The sequence below is a fragment of the Musca domestica genome, unplaced genomic scaffold, assembly GCF_030504385.1.
Source record: "Musca domestica strain aabys unplaced genomic scaffold, Musca_domestica.polishedcontigs.V.1.1 12, whole genome shotgun sequence".
In the NCBI taxonomy this organism is placed as follows: domain Eukaryota; kingdom Metazoa; phylum Arthropoda; class Insecta; order Diptera; family Muscidae; genus Musca; species Musca domestica.
The window spans coordinates 15128696-15155937 of record NW_026712155.1 but is presented as its reverse complement, the minus strand read 5'-3'; the positions used below and the strand labels follow the sequence as shown (position 1 = coordinate 15155937).

At 37.5% G+C, this 27242-nt stretch overlaps 1 protein-coding gene across 3 annotated transcripts in view; it reads left to right on the top strand.

The window, feature by feature from the left end:
• Positions 1-16829: 16829 nt before the first annotated feature.
• The window catches only part of LOC101894251 (insulin-like receptor), a 126320-nt gene continuing 115907 nt past the window's right edge, over positions 16830-27242 (top strand). Inside the window, exons 1-2 of one of the 3 annotated variants that reach the window (XM_059118319.1) lie at positions 16840-16902; positions 17021-18418. The gene's annotated coding sequence lies outside the window, so the exon portion shown is untranslated. Of the gene's footprint in view, positions 18419-27242 lie in introns of all 3 variants that reach the window. The other 2 variants (XM_059118321.1, XM_059118324.1) reach the window with 2 other exon arrangements.

Here is a 27242-nt window from a genome sequence, read left to right as displayed (position 1 = left end):
ATGATCTAAGATTCGACCTTTAGCTCTTCAATGGTTGAACACTCTGCGCTTAGTTCGTCAATGGTCAGAGATTGGGCTATTAGCTCATCAATGGTCAGAGACTGTGATTTCAGCTCCTCAATGGTCAGAGATTCGACCTTTAGCTCTTCAATAATTGAAGACTGGGCCTTTAGCTCATCAATGGTCAGAGATTGGGATTTTAGCTCATCAATTGTCCGAGATTGGGTCTTTGGACCATTAAAGGTCTTCATATCGTCAGTGGTCAGAGACTAGGCCTTGAGCTCCTCAATGGTTTGAGATTCAGTCTTTAGCTCTTCAATTGTCTGAGATTCAACCTTCACAGGTTCAATGGTCAGAGTTTGGGGTTTAACTCATCAATGGTCAGAGACTGTGACTTCAGCTCGTCAATGGTAAGAGATTCGACCTATAGCTATTCAATGATTGAAGACTGGGCCCTTAGCTCGTCAATAGTCAGAGATTGGGATTTTAGCTCATCAATAGTCAGAGATTGGGTCTTTGGACCATTTAAGGTCATAGACTAACTCTTCATATCGTCAGTGATCAGAGACTGGGCCTTCAACTCCTCAATGGTTTGAGATTCGGTCTTTAGCTCTTCAATGCTCTGAAATTCGACCTTTAACTCTTCGATGGTTGAAGACTAGGCCCTTAGCTCAACAATGGTCAGAGGTTGGGGCTTTAGCTCATCAATTGTCAGAGACTATGACTTCAGCTCGTCAATGGCCTAAAATTCGACCTTTAGCTTTTCAATGGTTGAAGACTGGGCCCTTAGATCGTCAATGGTCTGAGATTGGACTATTAGCTCGTCAATGGTCAGAGATTGGGCCTTTAGCTCTTCAATGGTCAGAGATTGGGTCTTTGGCCCACTAATGGTCAAAGACTGAGTCTTCATATCGTCAGTGGTCAGAGACTGGGCCTTCAGCTCTTCAATTGTCTGAGATTCAACCTTTAGCTCTTCAGTGGTTGAAGACTGGGCCCTTAGCACATCAATGAGACTGTGGCTTTAACTCGTCAATGATCTAAGATTGGACCTTTAGCTCTTAAATGGTTGAAGACTGGGTCCTTAGCCCATCAGAGATTGGGCCATTAGCTCGTCAATGGTCAGAGATTGGGTCTTTGGCCCACTAATGGTCACAGACTGAGTCTTCATATCGTCAGTGGTCAGAGACTGGGCCTTCAGCTCGTCAATGGTTAGAGATTCGATCTTTTGCTCTTCAGTGGTCTGAGATTTGACCTTTAGCTTTTAAATGGTTGAAGACTAGGCCCTTAGCTCGTCAATGGTCAGAGAATGGGCTATTAGCCCTTCAATGGTCAGAGACTTAACCTTTAACTCCTCAATGGTTAGAGACTGGGTCTTCATCTCGTCAATGGTCGAAAACTGTGCCTTCAGATCGTCAATGGTTAGAGTATGGGGCCTCAGTTCGTCAACGGTCAGAGAATGGGCCTTTAGCTCGCCTATGGTCGGAGACTGGGCTTTCAGCTCGTCAATGGTCAAAGACAGGGTCTTCAGCCCTCAATGGTCAGAGACTAGGGCATTAGCTCGCCAATGGCCAGGGAGTGGGCCTTCAGGTCGTCAATCGTCAGAGACTGGACCTTCAGCTCCTCAATGGTCACAGAGTGGCTCTTCAGTCCACAATTGTCGGAGTCTGGGCCTTTAGTTCATCTATGGTCATAGTCTGGCACTTCAGCTCGAAAATGGTCTTAGACTGGGACTTCAGCTCCTCAATGGTCAGAAACTGGGGCTCCAGGTCATGAATGAGCTTAGACTGGGTCTTCATCTCACAATGGTCTAAGACTGGGACTTTAGCTCATCAATGATCATAGACTATGTCTTCAAGTCCTCAAAGTTCTTCAATGGTCAGAAACTGGGTCTTCAGCTCTTCAAAGATAATAGTCTTTAGCTCGTCAACGCTCAGAGACTGTGCCTTTAGCTCATCAATGGTCCTTCAGCTCGTCAAGGGTCCTAAAGCTCGTCAAGGGTAATAGACTCGACCTTCAGCTCGTCTATGACCACAGACTGGACCTTTAGCTCCTCATCTACGTCTTCAGTTCTATAATGGACTCAGACTGAGCCTTGTACACAGACTGAGTCTTCAGCTCATAAATAGTCTGAGACTGGGTCTTTAGTCCTCAATGATCGGAGACGGGGCCTTCAGCTTGTCAATGGTAAGGGAATGGGCCTTTAGCTCGCCAACAGCCAAAGACTGGTCCTTCAGCTAGACAATGAAGAGGAGGAGAGGGGTTAACACGCCCTTCATCTGTAATATGTAGTCTGGACTAGCTTTCAGCTCTTCTGTGGAGATAGACACACCCTTCAGCCACTTTATTGGAATAGACTCTCCCTAGACTCGCCGTTTAGCTTCTCTCTGGGAACAGACTGCCATTTTAGCTTTTCTCTGGGGAGAGACTCCCCTCTCTGGGTATAGACTCGATCTTTAGCTCCTCTATTAGGGATAAACAGTGCTTTCAGCGCTCTGGGGATAGGCTCGCCCTTTAGCTTATCTCTGGCGATAGACTCGCCCTACCACTTCCCTCTGAAGGGAGACTCTCCCTTTAGTTTCTCTCTTTCAGTTCGTCTTTGCGTAGACTGTCTTTTTTGGTACTTTTCGTCCAGAATTTAAAACCCCGGTATAGACTCGATCTCTAGCTCCTCTCTGGGGATAAACAGGGCTTTCAGCTGTCTGGTGAGAGACTCGCCCTTTAGCTTCTCTCAGGGGAGAGACTCGCTCTTCAGCTCCTGTCTGGCAATAGACTCGCCCTTTAGCTTCTCTCTTTCAGTTCGTCTTTGTCTAAATTCCCTTTTTTGGTAGCTTTCGTCCAACATTTAAACCCCAAAAACTCTTGCAACATTGCCGGTAATTTCCCCTTGGGAAAATTGGTCAGGTTATGTGTGACCAGTTGTTGTTGTTGTTTTTTATATGGTATTTAACAATTGCATTGCATTTATTTCTCTTCCTTGTTCCTACTTTTGTTCCAGGACACGTTGCGTCACGCTTGATGGCCCTGGAAGAACATCAGCAGTAACAGCAATAACAACCTGCCACTTGTATACACGTCCGACAAGCGACCATGTCATGTCGTCATTGCAACACCGTTAAACAGCAGCAGGAGAAGCTTCAGCAGCCACTGCCGCCGCCGCTGTAGCGGCAACAGCAATCATCGCACTCTCATCGCATTTAAAGCAGTAATGAACCTTTAATTAAATTAAGACCAAACAAAACAGATAAAAATTAAATTTAAACGATTGCTAGCTTCTTCTTCTTCTTTATCCTGTTTCAGTTTCTGTTTTGTTTTGCTCTGCTCTCCTTCCCAGTGGCTGTGTGTTGGCGTTTGTGTGGCGAAGTATGTGTGTATGTGTGTGTCAGTAGTGTTGTTTTTTCCCAGCGTTTGCTCTACTCCATTCGGAATTTAATTTAATTTCTGTCGTCCTTTTAGTCGTTGTTGTTGTTGTAGCTGGCGTTGTTGTTGCTGGCTGCTTCACATCACGACGCTGTTTTGTGCTTCGACGTAACATTAACTCGTGCAGAACAAAAGCAAAACAAACAGACGACAACGGACTAGCTAGCATGCTCACCCAGATATCCAGATATCCCGTAATGGCTTAGCACTGACTACAATTTAATCTCATTGGCACAGTGGTGAGGGGGGGGGGGGGGGGGGGGGGAGTTGTTGTTTTATTTTTTGCTGGACAGGTAAAAAAACAAGATCATACAATGGGAAATGGATATGAAACTAGGTCAACGTTTTGCAATGACATCCGTATACACATGGGCTTTACCGGAGCTCTCACGACTTCGAGGACACCCTGGTACTCAATGTCTTCTGTAGACCGAAGGTATTTTATCTACTGAACACCTCTTAAAGATCTTCTATAGAATAAAGACCCTTTGAAGGTCTTCCATCGACAAAGAACATGTTGAAAGTCTTTTATGGACCGAAAAAAATTTTAAAGGTCGACCGAAGGCCTGTTGATGGTCTTTCATAGACCGAACACCTTTTGAAGGTCCTCTATGGACCGAAGAAGGTTTTCCATCGACCAAAGACGTTTTCAAAAGGGGTTCTATCGCCCGAAGAACCTTTTATCGACCGGAGACCTTTGAAGGTGGATGGATGTATGATCTTCATAAGGATCTTCGGTCAATGGATGACCTTCATAAGGGCCTTTGGTTGATAGATGAACTTCAAAAGGTCTTCGGTCGATAGATAGAAGACCTCCGAAAAATCTTCGGTCGATAGAAGACCATCAAAAAGGTTTTCCGTCGATGGAAGACCTTCAAAAGATTTCCGGTCAATAGAAGACGTTCAAACGATCTTCGGTCAGTGGAAGACCTCCAAAAGATCTTCGATCGATGGAAGACTTTCAAAAGCTCGTCGGCGATATAAGATCTTCAAAAGCCCTTCGGTCGTTAGAAGACCTTCAAGAGGTCTTGGGTCGATATAAAACCTCGTAAAGATCGATACAAGACCACCAAATGGTCTTCGATCGATAGACGACCTTCAAAAGATCTTCGGTCGTTTGAAGACCTTCAAAAAATTTTCGGTCGTCAGAAAACTTTCAAACGGTCTTCTGTAGATACAAGACCTCCGAAAGATCTTCGGTCGATGGAAGACCTTTAACATGTCTTCGATCGATAGAGTAACTTCAAAACATCTTCGGTCATTAGGAGACCATCAGAAGGTCTTCGGTCGATAAAACTTTCAACAGATCTTTAACAGGTCTTCGGTCGTTGAAGGACCTTTTAACAGTATGCGATCTATGGAAGACCTTCAAAACATCTTCGGTCGATAGAAGACCTTTAACACGTCTTCGGTCTATAGAAGACCCTCAAAAGGTCTTCGGTCCATAGAAGACCTTCAAAAGATCTTCCGGTCCATAGAAGACCTCCAAAACATCTTCGGTCGATAGAAGACCTTCAACAGGTTTTCTGTCGATAGAAGACCTTTAACACGTCTTCGGTCTATAGAAGACCCTCAAAAGGTCTTCGGTCGATAGAAGACCTTCAAAAGGTCTTCGGTCGATAGAAGACCTTCAACAGGTCTTAGATCGATAGAAGACCTTCAAATGTCTTCTGTTGATAGAAAACTTTCAAAAGGTTGATAGTGGGCCATCAAAAGCTCGTTGGTCGATAGAAGGCCTTCAAAAGGTCTTCTGTCTCCAAAAGACCTTTAAAAGTTCTTGGGTCGATATGAGACCTTCGAAAGAACTTTGGTCGATAGAAGACCTTCAAAAGGTCTTCGGACGATTAAAGACCTTCAAAAGGTTTTCGGACGATTGAAGACCTTCAATAGGTCGAGTGTCGGTAGAAGGCCTTCAAAAATTCTTCGGTCGTTAGAAGGCCTTCGGTAAATAAAAGACCTTCAAAAAATCTCCAGTCAATATAAAACCTTCAAAATGTCTTCGGTCGATAGAAGACCTTCAAAAGATCTTCGGTCGATAGATGGTCTTCAAAAGGTCTTCATTCGATAGAAGACCTTCAAAAGGTATCTTGTCGATAAAAGACCTTCAGAAGGTCTTCGGTCGACAGAAGGTCTTCGGTCTACTCCAACATGTCTTCGGTCGATAGAAGACCTTCAAAACGCCTTGGGTCGATAGAAGATCTTTAAAATGTCTTCGGTCGATAGAAGACTTTCAAAAGATCCTCGGTCGATAGAAAGTCTTCAAAAGGTGTCTTTGGTCCCTAAAAGACCTAAAAATGTCATCCGTCTATAGGAAGCCTTAGAAAGGTCTTCAGATCATCTTCGGTCGATGGAAGACCTTCAAAAGGCCTTGGGTCGATAGAAAATCTTGAAAAGGTCTTCGGTCTATAGAAGATCAAAAAATTGTTAGAGTTTACCCACTGTCCTCTTCGATACCCATACAGATACACATTCACACATATGTATATTTGCATACTTACGTATGCTATAAAAACACATACGCACACCCATGCACACACACACACACACTGGCAGCCATCAAAAACAAAATTGATTGTTATTTCTACCACCACCACCACCATGAGGGAAGTATATAAAAACGAGTCTATCTATAACCGAACAGTAGTGAATGTATGAATGCTATTGACTCCATTACAGATAAAATAATTTATAATATGTATATGTATGTGTGTGTGTGTGAGTGTGTGTGTGTGTGTTTTTCTTTTTTTTATATGTTAATAATTATGTTAATGTGTGAGTGTGTGTGTGTGTGTGTATTTACATGAACCATCTCGACATGTGTGCATGCGTGCGTGTTTTCATTTCGACCCAGGCTCGGCACGAGGTCTGTCTGCATCCTAACCAGCCAGCAACGAGTATCCTGTGTGCGGTAATAATGAAACTCAATATTGATGTTCGTTCAGATTTTTAATTTTTCTTCTTTTTTCAATTAAATTGATAATCAAATCTCTCTACGGCATTCTTAAAATTATATAAAGCGAACAATGTACCAGGGCAAAAAAAAAAAAAAAAAAAAAAAAAAACAATAAATGTAGATGCGGAACATATTTTATTTTTTGGGTTTTGGTTTGGGTTGGAAATTGATTCGTTTAATTATTTTGGGCAGAGCTAGTTAGGGAGCTAGGTGGATCATGGGAGAGAGGGGTGAGGGGAAAATTTTTGGAGAAAAATAAATTAATTTAATAAATTTGGGAGAAATTCTCCCTCCTTGCTCCAACTGCTGCCAACGACATCTTTTCATCTCCTTCCCATCCTCCTTTAAGAAAAATCAAATTGAATAGCCAGATTTTTTCTCCCTCCAAATTTTATGGATTAATTTGAAAGCAATGAACTAATTTCCCTCTTATTCGCCTACCATAGGTTTAACAAATTTATAAGAATACCTCCCCCGCACCAAAGCTCCTAATCTCCCACATATTTTTGATGACCTTCAAACCTTGCTTGAATTTTCCCCTCCCATCATTTCCCCGCCACCCCTCGTAAATTACCAATTATATTTGCCTGTTCATAATCGCTGGTAAGTTATGTATGTCTCCGCATAAGCCGTTATGTATCATTGTGTTTATGTTCGCACAATGTTAATTTAGTTCCTACCTCGTCTTCTCTCTCGCTCCGTCTCTCTCTCTCGGCCAGATGATATCAGACCTTATCCAACCAAGCAACCATCCAACCAACCAACCTACCCATTTCCATTCGCAACTCGGCTCAGTTCAGTTATTTTATGCGTAGTCAAGTTTTGCAACAATTTCCATAGCTAATTAATATTGGTGGTATTTTATTATTAAATATTACAAATATGTACATGACGACAACGACAGCAGCAACAACAACAACAACAGACAAAACGATAACAACAAAGAGATGAACATTTGATCACGTAAATAGTTGTCGCATGCCAGTGCCAGTGCGTCGGAATGTTGCTGTTCATCTATTTGGTTGGGTAAATCCAGTGGGGGACAGTGGGGTGACAAGCTACAGGAAGAAGAAAAGGAAGATAAGAAAAAGAGAGTCCAAGTCGAGAGAAGACTCTCCTGGAGGTCTTCTATTGAGATAAGACTCCTTTGAAGGTTGTCTATAAACCGAAGACCTGTTAAATGTCTTATATCGACCTAAGACCTTTTGAGGATTTTCTATCAACCGAAGACCCTGTGACGGTCTCCTATAGACCGATATCCTTCTGAAGGTCTTATATATACCAAAAGTCCTATAGAGGTCTTCTTTTTAAAGGGTTTCTTTAGACCGAAGACCTTTTGAAGGTCCTCTATCTACCGAAGACCTTTTGAAGGTCTTCTATCGACCGAAGGCCTTCCATCGACCGATGACCTGTTGAAAGTCTTCTGGACCTTCTGTAGACCTTTTGAGGGCCTTCCATAACCCGAAAACATTTCGAAGGTCTTCTATCGACAGAGAACCTGTTGAAGGTCTTCTATCGACGAAGACCCTTTGAAGGTCTTTTATCGACCAAAAATCTTTTGAAGGTCTTCTAAAAACCGGAGACCCTTGCCAGGTCTTCTATCGATTGGAGACCCTTACCAGGTCTTCTATAGACCGAAGTCCTTTTTAAGGTCTTCCATGGACCGAAGACCTGTGGAAGGTCTTCTATAGACCGAAGGAATATTGAAGGTCTTCCATATTCCGTTTTGAAGGTTGTCTATCGACCGAAGGCCTGTAGAAGGTCTTCTATTGACCGAAGACCTCTTGAAGGTCTTCTATAGACTGAAAAAAATGTTGAAGGTCTTCTATTGGCCGAAGATCTCTTGAAGGTCTTCTAAAGACCGAAGACGCTTACCTGGTCTTCTATCGATCGGAGACCCCTACCAGGTACTCTATCGACTGAATACCTTTTAAATGTTTTCTATAAACCGAAGACCTTTTGAAGGTCTTCCATATACCGGAGAACTTTGGAAGGTTGTCTGTTGACCGAAGACCTGTTGAAGGTCTTCTATCACTGGAAGACCTGGTAAAGGTATTCCATCAACCGAAGACCTTTTGCAGATCTTTTATCAACCGAAGACCTGTTAAAGGTCTTCCATCAACCGACCTTTTTAAGGTCTTTTATCGACTGAAGACCTGCTAAAGATATTTTATAGACCGCAGACCTGTTGAAGGTCTTTTATAGACCCATGGCCTTCAGAAGGTCTTCTATGGTCCTATTGAAGGTCTTCAATGGCTCTATTGAAGGTCTTCTCTAGAGAAACCCCCTTTTGAAGAAAGGAGACCTGTTGAAGGCTCTCTATCGAAGGAAGATTTGTTGAAGGTCTCCTATAGACCGAAGACATTTGAAAAGTCTTCTAACGACCGAAGATCTATTAAAGGTCTTTTATCGACCGGAGACTTTTTGAAGGTCTTCTATAAAGAGAAGACCATCTGCAGATCTTCTATCGGCCGAAGAACTTTTGCAGAACTTCTATAGACGGGAGAGCTTATGAAGATCTTTTGAAAATCTCCTATGGACCGAAGACCTTTTGACGGTCTTCTATGAACAAAAGACCTGTTGACGGTCTTCTATAGACGGAACGAAGACCTTTTGAAAGTCTTCTATGGACCGAAGACCTGTTGAAGGTGTTTTGTCGACCAAAGGCCTTTTGAAGGTCTTTCTTTCTTGACCGAAGATCTGTTAAAGGTCTTCTACGGAACGAAGAAGTTTTGAAAATCTTCTATCGACCGAAGACCTTTTGAAGATATTCTATGGCTCTAAGACCTGTTAAATATATTTTGTCGACCGAAGGCCTTTTGAAAGTCTTTTATAAACGAAGACTTTTTGAGGGTCTTCTATAGACCGGAGATCTTTTGAAGGTTATCCATAGACCTTTGCAAGACTGAAAATCTTTTGAAGATCTTCGGAAGGTCGTCTATCGACCAAAGATCTTTTGAAGGTATTCCATCGACCGAACATCTGTTGGGGGTCTTCTATGAACCGAAGACCGTGTAATGGTCTTCTGTTGACCCTTTGAAGGTCTTTTATAGGTCTATATAGGTATTGTATATACCTGGGATCTCTTGAAGGTCTTCTAGCGACCGATCTATTGAAGAAGACCAAAGACTTTTGAAGGCCTTATATCCACCGGAGACATGTTGAAGGTCTCCTATCGAACGAAGACCATAGACCTTTCGAAGCCCTTCTATCGACCGAAGACCTTTTGGAGGTCTTCTATTGACTGAAGACCAGTTGAAGGTCTTTCATAATCGAGGACCTTTCAAAGTTCTTCTATTGAACAAAGACCTGTTGATGGTCTTCTATAAATCTTTTGAAGTTCTTCTGAAGACCGAAGATCTCTTGAAGATCTTCTATCGAATGAAGACCACTTCAAGGCTTTCTATCGACCGAAGGCCTGTTGAATATTTTTTATGGAAGAAGTATTCTATAGACCGAAGTCCTTTGAGAAGTCTTCTATAGACCGCAGACCTTTTAAAGTTCTATTGCTGACCGTAGAAGGGGTTATATCGACCGAAGACCTTTTGAAGGTCTTCTAAAGACCAAAGACCCATTGAAGATCTTCTATGAAAGAACTTTTAAAGGTCTTCTTTTGACTGAAGACTTTTTTCAGGTCTGTTATCATCCGAAGAGCTCTTCAATTTTTGGCTATAGAAGACCTACAAACGTTGTTATATCCCCCCACTGTGCCTTAACTCATTTACAATTATATCCATTATACCTGTTATTTCTATTACTGAAAGTTTTCCTCCCCTCCCACCTTCCCCTCCTGCACATTCGCTGGTATCCGCTTTCAGCCACTACATTTCCAAGCATTATGCATTAGGCTTAAATGACCATGGAGGGTATTGTGTTTTTGTGTCGTCCTGCACGTTGGGGGACCAGGCAGGGCGTGTGGGTGTGCGACTGTGTGTTCGAGCGTTGGTGTTTTGGGGCGAGAACAAGCCGAGAGATTTATGATTGGGTCACACCATTGAGAAATTAATTATATTTCGAAGAAAATAAGCTTTACGTGAGTTTGGTGAATTCGTAATTATTGTGGGTCTTCTTCTGCTTCTCGTTCTCATTCTTTTCGTTGTTCTGTCTCTGCTTCTGCTCTTTGTTGTTGCTCTTGTCCTCCTCATTGCTTTTTGCAGTCATTAGTTACAATTGTTATTCAATACATTAAATGTTTCATTGGCGGAATCGGCATCGGATCTGTGTCGGTGTCCGTGTCCATGTCCTTGTCTGTGTCAATGTTCGTCGTTGTTTTCGTGCTGTTGATGTGTCTGTCCCTCCCCCCCCCTTGCCGCTCCACTTCCCCTCTCTTTCAATTCACACGTGTACAAGGTTGCATGGACAACATTGCCAACATTATCGTCGAGTGTTGTGTACATGAAGTACCTGTCCTCCCATTGTCCTTCCTCTGCCTGTCCGGCCCGCATGTCGGCCACTGAGTGCATGATTAATGAAAAATTAAATAGTGGCAAAAACAGACATTTATGAATAATTAATTATGCAATTAAATCGCATGATTAGTGTGTGACAAGGATGCATTGAATTATTTTAATGCGGCAGTGGCAGAGTAATACTTAATACTTTCCCCAAAACATGAATTATTAAGGGAGATTTCGGCATAGAATGAAAACCCGTTAAATTGGTCGTAAAAATGGAAACACATAATTTTCGCTGTTAAAATATAAATTTGGAGTATAATTTTTTTAAAAACTATTACACCTAGATGAATAGTTTGTTCTGAGATTTATAGTGAAATTTGGTGTAGAATATTTCTTACTTCAACACTTTCCCCATAAAATGAAGTATTAATGGAGATTTTCGTACAAAATGGAAAATGGCTGTAAAAATTGTTTTCGCTTTAATATATAAATTTCGAATTCAATTTTCTTAAAAACTATTACACCTAGATATATAGTTTATTTTGAGATTTATAGTGAAATTCGGTGTAGAATATATCCTCCTCTGACACTTTGCCCAAAAAATGAAATATTAAAGGAGATATTGGCATAGAATGGAAACCTGTTAAATTGGCAATAAAAGGGCAACATATACCTTTAATATATTTATTTTGAGTGTAATTTTCTCAAAAACTATTAAACATAGATATATGGTTTATTCTGAGATAAATAGTGAAATTTGGTGTAGAATGTATGTTCCTTTAATACTGTCCACAAGAGATAAAGTTTTAATGGTGATTTAGTCTTAAAATTAAAATCTGTTTAATTGGCCGTAAAAAATGGAAACACATAATTTTTACTTGAGATATATAAATTTCGAGTATAATTTTCTGAAAAACTATTACACCTAGATATATGGTTTATTCAGAGATTTATAGTGAAATTTGGTGTAGAATATTTCTTCCTTTAATACTTTTACCAAAAAATGAATTATTAAGGGAGGTTTTGGCATTAAATTAAAACCTGTTAAATTGGCCTTAAAAATGGAAACACAAAAATTTTACTTGAGATATATAAATTTCCAATATAATTTTCTTAAAAACTATTACACCTAGATGTATGGTTTATTCTGAGATATATAGTAAATTTTGATGTAGAATATTTCTTCCTTTAATACTTTCCCCAAAAAGTGAAGTATTAATGGAAAGTTTGCCATAAAATGGAAACCTGTTTAATTTGGCAGTTAAAAATGGAAACACATAATTTATACTTATAATATCCATATTTCGAATGGAATTTTCATAGAAACTATTACACCTAGATATATGGTTTGTTCTGAGATTTATAATAAAATTTGGTGTAGAATATTTTTTCCTTTAATACTTTTCCCAAAATATGAATTATTAAGGGAGATTTCGGCGTAGAATTGAAACCTGTTAAATTGGCCGTAGAAAAAGGGAAACACATAATTTTCGCTTTTAATACATAAATTTCGAGTGTAATTTTCTTAAAAACTATTGCACCTAGATGTATGCTTTATTCCGAGATTTATAGTGAAATTTGGTGTAGAATATTTTGCACCTTAATACTTTCCCCAAAAAATTAAGTTTTAAGGGTGATTTTGGCATAAAATTGAAACCGGTTAAATTGGCAGTAAACAATGGAAACACATAATTCTCATATATAATATGCATATTTTGAGTGTTATTTTCTTAAAAACTATTACAGCTAGATGTATAATTTATTTTGAGATTTATAGTAAAATTTTATGTAGAATATATCTTCTTTTAATACTTTCCCCAAAAAGTGAAGTTTTAAGGGTGATTTTGGCATTGAAATGAATGCTGTTTTATTGTCCGCAAAAAATGAAAATACATAATTTTTTCTTTTAAAACATAATTTTCGAGTGTAATTTTCTTAAAAAACTATTGTACTTAGATGTATGGTTTATTCGGAGATTTATAGTGAAATTTGGTGTAGAATATTTCGCCCCTTAATACTTTCCCCATAAAATGAAGTATTAATGGAGATTTTGGCATAGAATTGAAACCTGTTTAACTTTCAGTAAAAAATGGAAGCACATAATTTTCGCTTTTAAAATATAAATTTCGAGTGTAATTTTCTTTAAAACCTTTACACCTAGATGTATGGTTTATTCTGAGATTTATAGTGAAATTTTGCTTAAAATAAATCTTTCTTTAATACTTTCCCCAAAACATCAATTATCAAGGGAGATTTCGGCATAGAATGGAAACCTGTTAAATTGGCGTAAAAAAATGGCAATACATAGTTTGTCGCTTTTAATATATAAAATCGAATGTAATTTTCTTAAAAACTGTTACACCTAGATGTATGGTTTATTCGGATATTTATAGTGAAATTTTGTGTAGAATATTTCTGCCCTCAATACTTTCCCCATAAAATTAAGTATAATTGGAGATTTTGGTACAAAATGGAAAATGACTGTAAAAATGGGTTTCGCTTTAATATATAAATTTCGAATGCAATTTTCTCCAAAACTATTATACTTAGATATATGGTTTATTCTGAGATTTGTAGTAAAATTTGGTGTAGAATATTTTTTCCTTTGATTTGTTCCCCATAAAATGAAGTATAAATGGAGATTTTAGCATTAAATAAAAATTGGCATTAAAAAATTGAACAACATAATTTTTGCTTTTAATACATAATTTTCGAGTGTAATTTTCTTAAAAACTATTACACCTCGATGTATAGTTTATTTTGAGATTTATAGTGGAATTTGGTGCAGAATATGTCTTTCTTTAATACTTTTCCCATAAAATGAAGAATTCATTGAGAGTTTTTGGCATAAAATGAAAAATGGCTGTAAAAATGGTTTCGCTTTAATATATATATTTCGAATGCAATTTTCTCCAAACCTATTATACTTAGATGTATGGTTTGTTCTGAGATCTATAGTGAAATTTGATTTAGAATATATATTCCTTTGACACTTTGTCCAAAAAATGAAATATTAAAGCAGATTTTGGCATAGAAATTAACCCTGTTAAATTGGCAATAAAATGTCACCATATATTTTTCACCTTTAATATATACATTTCGAATGTAATTTTCTTAAAAACTATTACACCTAGATGTATAGTTCATTTTGAGATTTATAGTGAAATTTGGTGCAGAATAATTTCTCCTTTAACACTTTGTGACTAAAACCAAATTTTATGCTACTTTCATGCATCAACTCGTAAAAGGCCGAGAAAAAAAATAATCAAAAAAATTAGGAAATATTTACGCGATTTTTCTGGCAACATTGATGTATTAATTTTCTTGATATATAATCCAAATAGCGATTTCTTTTCTGTGGTGACTTATAGTAAAATTTCTTGTAGAATATTTCCTTCTTTAATACTTCGCCCAAATAGTGAAGTTTTAAGGGTGATTATGGCATTGAAATGAAACCTGTTTAATAGTCCGTAAAAAATGGAAACACATAATTTTTGCTTATAATATTCATATTTCCAGTGTAATTTTGTTAAAAACTATTATACCTAGATGTATGGTTTATTCGGAGAATTGTAGTGAAATTTGGTGCAGAATATTTCTTTCTTAAATACTTTCCACAAAAAATTAAATATTAAGGGAGATTTTTGCATAAAATGAAAAGTGGCTGCAAAAATGGCTTTTGCTATAATATATAAATTTCGAATGCAATTTTCTCCAAACCTATTATACTTAGATATATGGTTTATTCTGAAATGTATGGTGAAATTTGATGTAGAATATATCTTCCTTTAATACTTTCCCTAAAAAATGAAGTTTTAAGTGTGATTTTGGCGTAGAATGAAAACCTATTAAATTGGCAGTTAGAAATGAAAACACATACAGGATGAGATGAAAAAAATGCAAACAGCGTCAGACTGCTGTCATTACTAAGCCCCTCGTCCGACAGCTGTTAAAATTATTCCAGTGACGGCTGGCAGATAATTTTATTGGCTGCTTGCTATAATGTTATAATGGTTACAAGAAATATGTGAGAGCGCCATCTATGTGTGCATAGTATTAGCAATGACATATTTTATTGAATTTTCTATGTGACTGTAGAGTACAGTACAATCGACAGATGGCGATGTCAAAGAGACTTCTCTGCATTTGGCCCAGTCACATATATTCCTTGCTCCCTCTATGAGTTAATGTTAACCAATCGATAACACAATTAATCGATTACAACATTAACTTAGTTGTAGGGTTCACAAAACTGATTTACAATAAACCGTTGAATATTTTAAATAACAGATCGTTTTCTTTTCCAATTGAAAATGCTTAAGGATTTTCTTTCTAGAAAAATATTAATGGAAAGGTAATAATTATAATAATTGTGATAATATCAATAATTTACCTTTAACTGTCGAAGTGAAATTTTTGGACGTTTTTTTTGTGACGTGTTGGTAAATTTTACTCCACTTAATTTTGATAATATTTTGTAATAATTATTTGTTTTATAAGTATATACTTGAACATAAAACTTCAAACTTTTAATACCCTCCACCTTAGGGTAAAGGAAGCATTAGAGCCCATTATGACCCACATATACCAACTTTTAGAACAATTCATGGAAAAATGTGCCAAAATTCATCAAAATACCGAATAACGGGAATTACGGCTATATGGGGTTACACAAACACAGTGTTTCGCCAAAGGAGCTAGAACCCATTATGACCTGCAACTACCAATTTTCAGAAAAAATCGTGAAAAAATGTGTCAAAAATCATCAAAATACCAAATATCGGGAGGTACCGTTATACCAAAATATAAACGGGACTATACCAAAACTTGGACCTATACATACAATGTTTCGCAACACGAACTAGGGCCCATTATGACCAACAAATACCAATTTTTAAACAAATCAGTGAAAAAATGTGACAAAACCATCAAAATACCGAATATCGGGAGGTACCGTTACATCGCCACCGGAGCTGGAACCCATTGTGACAAACAAATACCAATTTTTAGACAAATCCCTGAAAAAATGTGGCAAAAATAATCAAAATACCGAATATCGGGAGGTACCTTTATATGGGGGCTATACCCAAGCGTGGACCTATACATGCAATGTCTCGCCACACGAACTGGGACCCGTTATGACCTACAAATACCAATTTTCAGACAAATCCGTGAAAAAATGTGGCATAAATCATCAAAATACCGAATATTGGGAGGTACCGTTATATGGGGACTATACCAAAACGTGGACCGATATATCTCCTTTTCAATACCAACCATCCTAGACACAATAGAAATTGCTCTACTAAATTTTGGCGCTCTACGTCAAATAATGTGGCCTTTATCGTGATTTCAACAGACAGACGGATAGACAGACAGACGAATAGACAGACAGACGGATAGACAGACAGACGGATAGACAGCCAGACAGATAGACAGACGGACATCGTTAAATCGACTTAGAATTTTAGGCTGATTATGAATATATATATTTTACGGGGTCTACGACGAATACTTAAGGATGTTACAAACGGAATGACAAAGTTAATATACTCTCCTTTCCAAGGTGGAGGGTATAAAAATATGTAAAATATGGTAAAAAAAATAAGCAGGAGTCGACTAAACTTTACATTCCAACATATTGTCTGCTACGAATCTGTAAAAAAATAGAATCTGTAGAAAAATAGAAATAAAGAATCGTTCATCTAAACTAAAATTAAATCCCAATTTTATCTTAAACTAATTTATCCCCACTGATACATATATAATTTTATTAATTCATTTTTTTAATTTAATTGCACATTTTTATTCCTCCCTTTATATCTGTATTTAATTATTAATGTATTTATTCATTTTTTTCTACTTCTTTTTATTTTGTTACATATTTTCACTTAAATTCCAAGCATTCTTATTTCAACGCCTCAAATGTCACACCAAATAATTCGCCATGTGGCCCATCCACATAAAAAATCATAAAACGATTTTTAGAACCCTAACAAGGCAGACACAAAAACACATGCCATCTTGTTGTTTTTGTTGTTTTCAATTCTATGAGAAAAAAATATGATCGGCTTTTGTCTGTCGCTGTCGGTAGAATAACAATGACACAAAGTGAAGCGGATGGTTAACGTTAAAGTGCATTTAAAAATAAATATAAATTTAATCAAATATCAAAATAAAAGCATAGAATTTATTGCAAAGAAAAATAGTGATTTTTTTATTTTCATTTAATGTTTTCAATTCTTGCAAAAAGTGCGATATAAAAGTGAAAAATAAAATCCAGCAAGTGGCCTGGCAAAAAAAAAATAATACAGACGAGAAAGGAATTTATTGCTCTTTCTCTTTTTTCCCGTGGTATTTGTTGTTGTCGGTGGGGTACAAGGTAAAATTGTCTCGCCTCCTCGGTAAGGGAAAAAAAATAAAATAAGAAAAACAACTCTCAAAGAGGTCGTGTGCTCAGCCAACGTCTCTGCCAACGGAGCAGTTGACATCGTAAACTCCACACTCTAAAATGAGAGAGGTTAATGCGTGTGGTTGTTGTTGTTTTCGTGCACGGCATCATTGCGTGTTGCGTTGACGTTCGGCACCCATCATCGTTGTTGTCGTCGTCGTCGCCGTTGCGTGTGTGTCGCTGCCTTCTTAATGTGTTGTGCGTGAGTGCGTGCCTAAGAAAACGAAGAAGAAAATCGAAATGCATGCCAAGATGATATTGTTGTTGTTCTTGTGTGTTTTGTTTCAAATAACCAACGGCAACGAAAGTGTTATGGCCTGAGCCAGTGTGTGTGCGTGTTTTTATGGGTGAGAAAATAAAAAACAAAAGTGAAATGAGAACAGCACCCACCGTGCCGACCGAACGACCAACCGGCAACCACAATAATAACAACAGCAACAACAGATAATTGTGAAAAACGGTAAAAGTTAAGTGTTGTTTACAAAATAAAATACCCATTGTCAAAGTGTGTGCCTGCCTTATTTTCTCATTGGTGGTCAAATGAGAAGAGAAAAAAGTAAAAAAAAACAAAAATCAAATAAAAACCAAAGCGAAAATCAACATCAGCGGCCGCATTATTCGTTCCACAAAGAAAAACAAACAAGATTGTGTGTGTGCGTGCGTTCAAGTACATGAAAACAAGCTAAAATACCTTCACCGAATTCTCGGCTTGTTTTTTTTGTGTAAATTTTCAATTTTTCTGGGGAAGGCCACAGAGCGCCAAAGCAGTCGGCGGCGCTGTCAGACATCAACAACGGGAGCCTCGCTAAAAACAAACCAGTTAAGCAAAACTCTCCACGACAGAAATCAACAGAAAAAACAAGTTAATGTGAGTTTTGTGCGGCCGGCGAGCGTTGTAACCAAATCACAACAACAACAATTAAGCAAGAAAAATAATAACAACAACAACAAAATTGCCACTCAGATTTGCTGAGCAGACAGCAGTGCAATTAACCGGAAATAACAAACAAATGATGTGTTATAACAACGAAAACAACAACAACGACGACGACGGCTACAGCCACAACGTAAATAAATAATGCCAACAAAGTGAAATGAAAATGTCAATGACGTTTGACGTCGTCGCCGTTCAACAACAACAGCTATGACTACATCACCATCATCCGTCGCAAACATTTCTACATTTGGATAAAAAAAGCAGTAAGTTTTTTGTTTTTTTTTTCTTTAAATTTCCATACACGCAAAAGCTTTATTTTTGTTTGTTTGTTTCTTTGAGTGTTTGTTTGTCGCCGGTGGGCGGTCAGGCGGCGGGCGAGGGGGTTGGGCCTTTACGGGGCTCTCAAGAGCTGGGAGTTTGAAGAGTAGCTAATTATGTTTGTACAAATATTTTAATTAGTTAAATGCGTAAATATCTGGTTTGGCGCTGTTTGAAATGCTCATGCTTTGCGTGTGTGTGTGAGTTGTGGTGCGTCCGTATGTCCGTCCGTCAGTCTGTGTTCATTGCCTTATTGGGGAGTGTTGTTGTTTTTTTCTTGTTAATTTTTTTGTTTTTTTTTTTGCTTTTTGTTGTTTTCGTTCTGAAATGAAAATAATGATGACTCGTTAGAATTGTAAACACCGAAGAGATTAACATTTCGAGATTATGGAATATTTATTTATTTATCTCTCTCGCTTTAGGGTCTTAAATGCGCGAAATACGCCTTCTCCATCTGTTTACAAGTAATTGAATGAAGAAAACATTTCGTTCAGTTCAGTTGAAAGGGGATTTCATCAGAAATTGAAATGGGAATATGGAAGGCCTTGAGACCAACGATCATACATAGATAAAAGATCCTCCAAAGATTTTTCAAAGATAAAATAACTGTCGAAGAAATTTTCAGAGGCGAGGTATCTTTACCCTGATTCCGGGAAAGTTTTTTTTTTTTCATAGGACCTGAAAAATTATACGGGTATATTTGGTTAGCGTAGCAGGAGTTGAACATAACCAGAAAAGAAAATCTCAAGCTCCAGCGAAAGGCTAAACAACATCAAAACAAGTTAAAAAGTTTCGGTCGGTTTTGCCGACAGATGTATTAACTCAGCCAATGTTCGATTATTTTAAAATCTTTTGACTTCTGGTGTGATTGATCAAATGTTTAAACCTTTATGCAGTTGGTTCCGAAGGAATTGGCCAATATTAGCCACTTCTTGTCGGACCTAAATAAATATGATATAAATATTGCGACGTGCTAAGTTTGGACTGTGTTGTGTTAATTTAAATTTTGGGATGTACCAAGTCATGAATAGAATCGGATGTCATTTTCGCTTTTTATGAGCTTCATAGATTTTCAAAATTTTGAGCCTTTGTGGGGGAGGTACCAGAATGAGTGGACCGATATATTACATCTTCACAACGGATCTTTTGTTAGTGGAAATAATGGGATGTATTAAATATAAAGAGAACCAGATTTCGGGTTTTATAAATGTTTTGGTTATTCCAAACTTTGAACTCTTGTGAGGAGATACCAGAAGGAGTGGACTGATATCTTCCATCTTAACACCAGATCTTGGATTTAGGAAAATATTGGAATGTGTGAAACTTTAAGACAGTCGGATTCTAACACCACATTATAATTATTCAAAATGTTTACCCTTTGTGGGGGAGGTACTTGATAGACTGGACAAATAATATCCATTTTTATACCAGACCTAGAACTGACGAAAATATTAGGATTTGCAAAGTTGGAGCAAACCCGGATTATTAGTACTCTTTCTGTGCAGAAAATAATTTTTGTTTTTTTTTTTTCTTTGAAAAATTTGACCTTGTATGGGGGAGGTACCAGAAGGAGTGGACCGATATTGTCCATCTTAACACCAGACCTTGGGTTAATACAAATATTGGGATGTGTGAAATTTGAAGATAATCGGGCTCTTACATCAAAATTTTGACCATTTGTGGGGGAGGTACTTGATGGAGTGGACCGATGTTGTCCATTTTCACACCTAACCTAGCATGGACGCAAATATTAGTATATGCAAAGTTGGAACAAAATCAGATATTCCTTTCTCTTTCTGTGCAAAAAAATATTTTTTTGAAAATTTCGACCTTTTGTGGGGGAGGTACCAGAGGGAGTGGACCGATATATTCTATCTTAACACCAGACCTTGGGTTAATATAAATATTGAGGTGTGTGAAATTTGAAGACAATCGGACTCTTACATCACATTTTATGAGAGTTGCAATTATTCAAAATTTTGACCATTTGTGGGGGAGGTACTTGATGGAGTGAACCGATATTGTCCATTTTCACACCTAACCTAGCACGGACTCAAATATTGGCATATGCAAAGTTGGAGCAAAATCGGATTATCCTTTCTCTTTCTGTGCAACAAATTATTTTCTTTGAAAATTTTGAAATTTTGTGTGGGAGGTACCAGAAGGAGTGGAGCGATATTGCCCATCTCCGAACTCGGTCTAAGTTTGACAAAAATATTACGATGTACCAAGTTTGGATCAAATCGGATACTCCCTTCGAGAGTTATCGTGCGCACCAGCCAGCCAGACAGACAGACAGACAGACAGACGGACGGACGGACGGACATCGGTAGATCGACTCCAAATGTTCTGAAACGGATTTGGTCCAAAGAGACCTAGGGTCTAAAACCGTTATTTCGACTAGGCACGTTTTGACCGTATCAAATGATATATACCCTCTGTAGCCATATGGCTGAGGGTATAATTAGATAAACCTTGGTTCGATGTACTGACCAGAGTTCAGAGACCCATATCTCAGGATCCAGGAGCGATGAAAAATATTGTAGCGTTTTGGAAAGGTAATAGTGTCAGCTATAATTAGATCAGCTATAATTTGGTATAAATTTCGAGAACTTCCAAAATGGGGCCCTTGTCGACTTTAGGGGCAATTTAAAAAAAAAATTAAATAGCGCCTTCATGTGACCACTTGTTGGATAGGCTATCATGAGCTTTCAAATGATAAATTATCCATATCGGTCTTGTAGATCCGGGTCAAATATCCGAATCCCTCCCCTAAGAAAACATAATTTTCCAAAAACTGTGTTTAGAGGCATAAACAACATAGGCATTCCCAACATATCCTATAAAGATACATTCCTTTTTATGATTTCAATAAGTAGGAGACTTTGCAATTCTGCCAAATTTGGAGCCATCTAAAAATTCATCTATACACATAAAGATATAAGACTTTGAAATATCTTCTCTACGAAAACCTAGAAAAAAAAATTCAATTGATTAAAAAGTCTTCCCGACTTTCTCCAGTGGAAGAATTTTTTTCTTACGGTATTCCTCGCCGAGAAAAGCCAATGAGATCTGTTGTCCATAGAAGTCTTATTGGCATTCTGAGCGAAAATCTCCTCCTGACTATCTTCTGTCCAAGAGGACGTTCTGTGGTACCTCTATGCAAGATTGTCTTCTAACAGACTTTTGAAAATAATACATTTTGCTGGATTCTGTTCCAGAGGGGCCAACTAGAGCACATATTAACACGATATGACCAATTGAAGATTTAACAAAAGATTGCTCTCAAAATCTTTCAGAATTAAAAAAAAAACTTCTGAGGGTTTTCTTTTTCTAAAGAAGTCTTCCTGTGCCAAAAATACATTTTCACGGAACTGTGTTAAGAGAAAGCACCTTGAAAGTTTTCGGTATAAAGAGGCACCAAAAAGAGGCACCCTGGCTTTTTCTACGGAGAGAAGAGCTCTTCTAGCTTCCGTACAGATAAAACCTGTTTGAAATCTTTTGTACAGAAAAAAGTTCTGGAGGTCTTCTGTGCAGAGATTACCTTCATAAAGTCTTGTTTACAGATATGACAATTTGAACTTTACAGAAAGGGCTTAAAAAAGTAGTATCTGCTGGAAATACTTTTTGACGGTTTCTGTACATAAAAAGCTTCTTAAGGTCTTCTCTGTAGGTTTTCTGAACCTTCCCCCAATATGATACCAAGATGAAGGATTTTTGCGTATGAATATTATCAAAACGTATACGTCACTGGCTACGTTGAGTGCTATAATGCGTATGATTATTGTCAGAATGTATACGTCATTGGGCATATGATTAGAAATCGCTATTAGATGATAATAAAACATGTTTTTATTGTGTACATATGTTTTCCTTATCAGAAATTCTTTTACATATCTTGTGCGTGTGAAGTTCTTAGGAGAGAAATACACTTTCATCTTTTTTATAGAAGGGATAAGGAAGACATAATGCCACTGAAATTCCATTTTAGGTCCTTGGTATTGAAAATCTGATTATGTAGGTCTTTGTTACATACCCCATATAATTGATACGTGTTATCACAAAAATTTCCCGGAATTTGCTGTAAATTGACAGTGGGTTTCCAGCATGTAGGAAACATCCTTGTACCTCGATCTTCAGATTATGATGATTTGATTACTTATGTCAAATTTTTCGAAGAAATTGTTTAAATGTTGGCAATTAAAGTTCGTATTCGGTACCCCTTCTTATGACCGAAATTTGCCTATACAGATCCCGATTTTTGCGTAGCCCCTAAGGAAAACCCGCTATTTCCTTATGCTTGGTATTTTGATGATTTGAGCGACATTGTTCAATGGAATTATTTCAAAGTTTTTTTTTTTTTCAAAATTGGTATTTGAAGTTCATATTTGATACCTCGTATATTAGGTTAGGATAATTGAAATTGTAATTTGTAATTACTGCGCAAAAAAAAAATGAAGGAGATATAGAAATTGAAAGAGATGATAGATCTTTTTTAGAGAATAGATAGATAGCATACAATTCTTCTCTTCCTAATCCTCTCTCAGCCTTCAGTATTCAATATATTTCGATCCTGCTGTATTTTATCCCATTTCAACGTTCTTGATCCGATGCTCTGTGAAAATGACAAAGAGAGGGTCTTAACTTGTCGCCGACTTGACTGGAGCCCATCTTTGCAAATTCATCGGCATCTTGTGTCCTTCAATATTACATTGACCAGGTACCCAGCAATGTCGAGTAATAGTTTTTGGGTTTCCCAGAGCCGTTCTTAACCTCAGGACTTCATCGCGGTTGTGTGGAAAATGCAATTGCTTTGAGAAACGCTTGACTATCCACATAAATAGTGACCGGTTCAGTTCCTTCATTCTCCATAATTTTAGTCACTTTTGGCGCTTTCATGACAGCAAGGATATCTGCTTGAAAAACACTGCACTTTCCATCCAACTTGTAGAAGTAGGCCAGTCCTAGTCCCCCGTGTCCTCTTCCATCATTGATCCGTCTGTATATATCAGAATACGGATTAGAAGTAGATTGGTTCCGAATGGAACGGTTGGAATCAGAATCTCAATTCTGTCAAATCTCATCGTTCGAAATATGTAATCGCTGTTCCGTTCATGAGGGAAAGTACAGCTAGCTGGCATGACCCTGTCGGGTAGTATGCAGTATATTCTGATCGGCCAGCGCTTACCGCATTCTTACCTTACGTTTGACCGGAGTAATGTTTAGCATTACATTTAAGGCTGCTCGAGGTGTACTCTTTGGTGAGCCCATGATTAAAATTAAAGCTACTCGCTGTGCGTTTGACATTTTCGAGCTATTCACCTTGAATTTTAATGCGTGCCCCAGGATAAGAGCCCTATGAGAAAGAATGGATCAAACCGCAGCTTTATACAGCCAATGTATGTTATGAATACCGCTTTCTATGACCGGGTCCAGGTTCACATCTTCGTATAACCCCATTCACCATCAATATAACGGTACCTTCCGATATTTGAGAGTTAGCCGATTTTAACCACATTTCTTTTAAAAAACTATACCAATCTTGATTTTTAGTGTTCGCAATGTGCACCACCTCCTTTTTTTAAGTATGAGGATTCAAGTCCAGGTTTTTCGTATAGGCCCCACATACTGCTGTACCATCCAAAATTCGGAATTTTTATAATTTCGGAGGCATTTTTCAGCTAAGTTTTTAGAAGCTTTTTACGCCCATTCGAAATGGTAGAGGGAACCAAAAGTTCGGTCTAGCCAAACTTATCTACTTTTCTCCTAATTCCATATTGAAAGGCTTAAATATTGTGAATGTCATGCTATCCCTGATGTCCCATGGGACAACAATTTCCATTTCTACTCTTGTCCCAATCAACCCCCTTCCCCACCTGGCCGCTTGTTTTGCATTAACATGGCAAAAATTTTTGCACACACATTCAAATTCCAACGCTGTTTTTCTCTGGAATAATGCCTGCCACTTACTCTCACTCACTCCACCGCAAACTTGGGCATGTTTAAAATTCATCGGAAAACCTCAGAATGGAAAAATTCCTTTGCAGTGGAATTTTAATACCAAGAAATGGAGAATGGAGAGCCCTGTCTTCTGATTGCATATCCACTACTTACTGCCAAGTACAAGTATCTGTGCAATTTTCCTCCCCAAAGATAGAAGAAGAATTTGCAATTTTTCCTTAGTCACACATTTTTCAATGGAAATCTGAAGAAAAGTGGTGTTTTGTTGTTGTGACCACATAACTGGATAGGTATCATCGTTTATTGGCCATTTATAGGCAATTGCAGCAGCAACAATAAAACAGCAACCACAATCAAATAGTTCTAAGACCAAGTACCAGAGATAGGTACCTATCCAATATCAATCAAATATCTTGAGGAGGGCAATGATGCATAGCTGTTCGTTCAAGTGTCTGACAATTATCATTAGCCAACCAGCCAGCCAAACAGATAATTGTTGTGACAACTAGCCTAACGAGAAGCAACAGTAACTAACATCCAACCAGCCATCCAACCAGCCATCCAGCCATGCAACTCATCGTCCAGATGAGATAGAAAATGCCAACAACAGAATATCTGTAATTGTGATTTAATGTGAGATAGCAATTGTGAAATACCTACAACAACAACGGAATTGCAGCGCCAATAAATAAAATTAACAACAACTACGAGAACAACACATTTTTTTAATACCAACCAACAACAAGTCGAAATTGTTTTGGCTTTTTTTTTCATCTGCTACTCGCTGAGATGCGAGAAAAAATACCTACCCGCTATGAGAGCACGCATAATATTTTAGTCATTGTGCGGCAATCTTCTCTTCCTGTCTTCCTGCCTGCCTTCCTTCCTTGCTTTCTTCCATCTTCTTCGTCCACGTCTTCTTCTCCTGCTGTATGTTTATTCAACTTGTGTTCTGACTGGCTGTCCTATTGTTTAGTTTAAAATTCCTTGAAGCAGTAGAACAACAGCACCAGCAGCCGCCTAGGCAATAACAACAACATCGTCATCATCATCATCGCCATGACCAACATCATCATCATGACAATGATGGCAGAACAAAAAAAAAAATAAGAAAAATAAATATGTAATTAAGCAAAACAAAAAAAAAACACACTCACAACATTCAAAATACTACGCAGCAAATTTTTGCCATAACATAATGGGTGGAGAATGCGAAAAAACCCCCCTTACCGTATTTTGAGAGAAAGATAGAGAGAGAGAGAGAGCGCGCCTGAAAGGTGAATGATACACCGAGAGCAACTTAGAATAATGCCGGTTTATTAATTGATTCAAATCAGTTAGTCTGACTCTCTCTCCCTCTCTCTCTCAGAGTGTTTTGTTTTGGGCCTCATTTCGTAGGCATTTTTAAAAGCAATGTTGCCAACTTTTCAAAGGCAAAAAATAACAAAATTAAATGGAAATCTAACATGAATGGAAGGCATTAAAGGGGAAAAATAGAAAAATATTTGTTTCTTTTTTTTTTCTTATCCTGAAATGGATATTCTTTCTAGGATATTTATAGACATTGAGATATTTGCATATTGCGTTGTCAATAGTTGGTATCACTGTTCTTCACAGTGATATTGCGTTGTTGATTTTTCTCTAATTTTGAGAGAGATGTGTAAGAGAAGGAGGAGAGAGAGAGAGAGAGAGAGAGAGTAATTTGTTTAAATGTCACAATAACAAAAAGGAAAATATAGGCCGTTGCAAAAGTGTTGCTAACATCTCATTAAAGAAAAAAAACGTCAAAAATAATTAAAGATGATGAAATAATGCCTCTTTATTAATTGATTGAATCAGTCAGTCTGACTCTCTCTCTCCCTCTCTCTCTTACTCGGAGTGTAGGCCTCATTTCGTAGGCCTTTTAAAAAACAATGTTGCCAACTTTTCGAGAGCAAAAAATAACAAAATTAAATGGAAATCTAACATGAATGGAAGGCAATAAAGGGGAAAAAATAGGACAATATAGATTTCTTTGTTGTTTCCTTATCCTGAAATGGATATTCTCTGTTGGATATTTATAGACATTGAGATATTTGCATATTGCGTTGTAAATTGACGGGTCAATAGTTGGTATCATTGTTCTTCACAGTGATATTGAGTTGTTGAATTGTGTCAACGTTGAGAGTGTTGTGTGTGAGAGAGAGAGAGAGTAATGTCATAATAACAAAAGGAAAATGTGGGCCGTTGGACAAGTGCTGCTAACATTTCAGTGATGAAAATCGCCAAAAAAAAAATTAAAAATGATGGAATGTACCATAAATATTTTATAGAAAAGAGTGAATATTTTTACCCACGAGTAAAATATTCTTATCCTGAAATAGATATTTTTTATTGAATATTTATAGACTTTGATCATATTACGTTGTAAATTTGGAGGTCACTACACAGTGGTATTTGCGTTGTTCAGTTGTGTCAATTTTTAAGAGTGGCTAAAAAAAAGAGAGAGAGAGAGAGTGTAATGTGTTTAAATGGTAAAATAACTAAAAAGAAAATATAGGCCGTTACAAAAAGTGCTGCTAACATATCAGTTATAAAAGTCGCCAAAAATAATCAATGATAATGAAAAGTACATAAATATTAAATACTGAAGTGTGAATATTTTCACCCAGGAGTAAAATATAATTATCCTGAAATAGATTTTTTTATTGAATATTTAAAGACTTTCAGCATATTACGTTGTAAATTTGGAGGTCACTACACAGTGTTATTACGTTGTTCATTTGTGTCAATTTTTGAGAGTGACGAGAGAGAGAGTAATGTCACAAT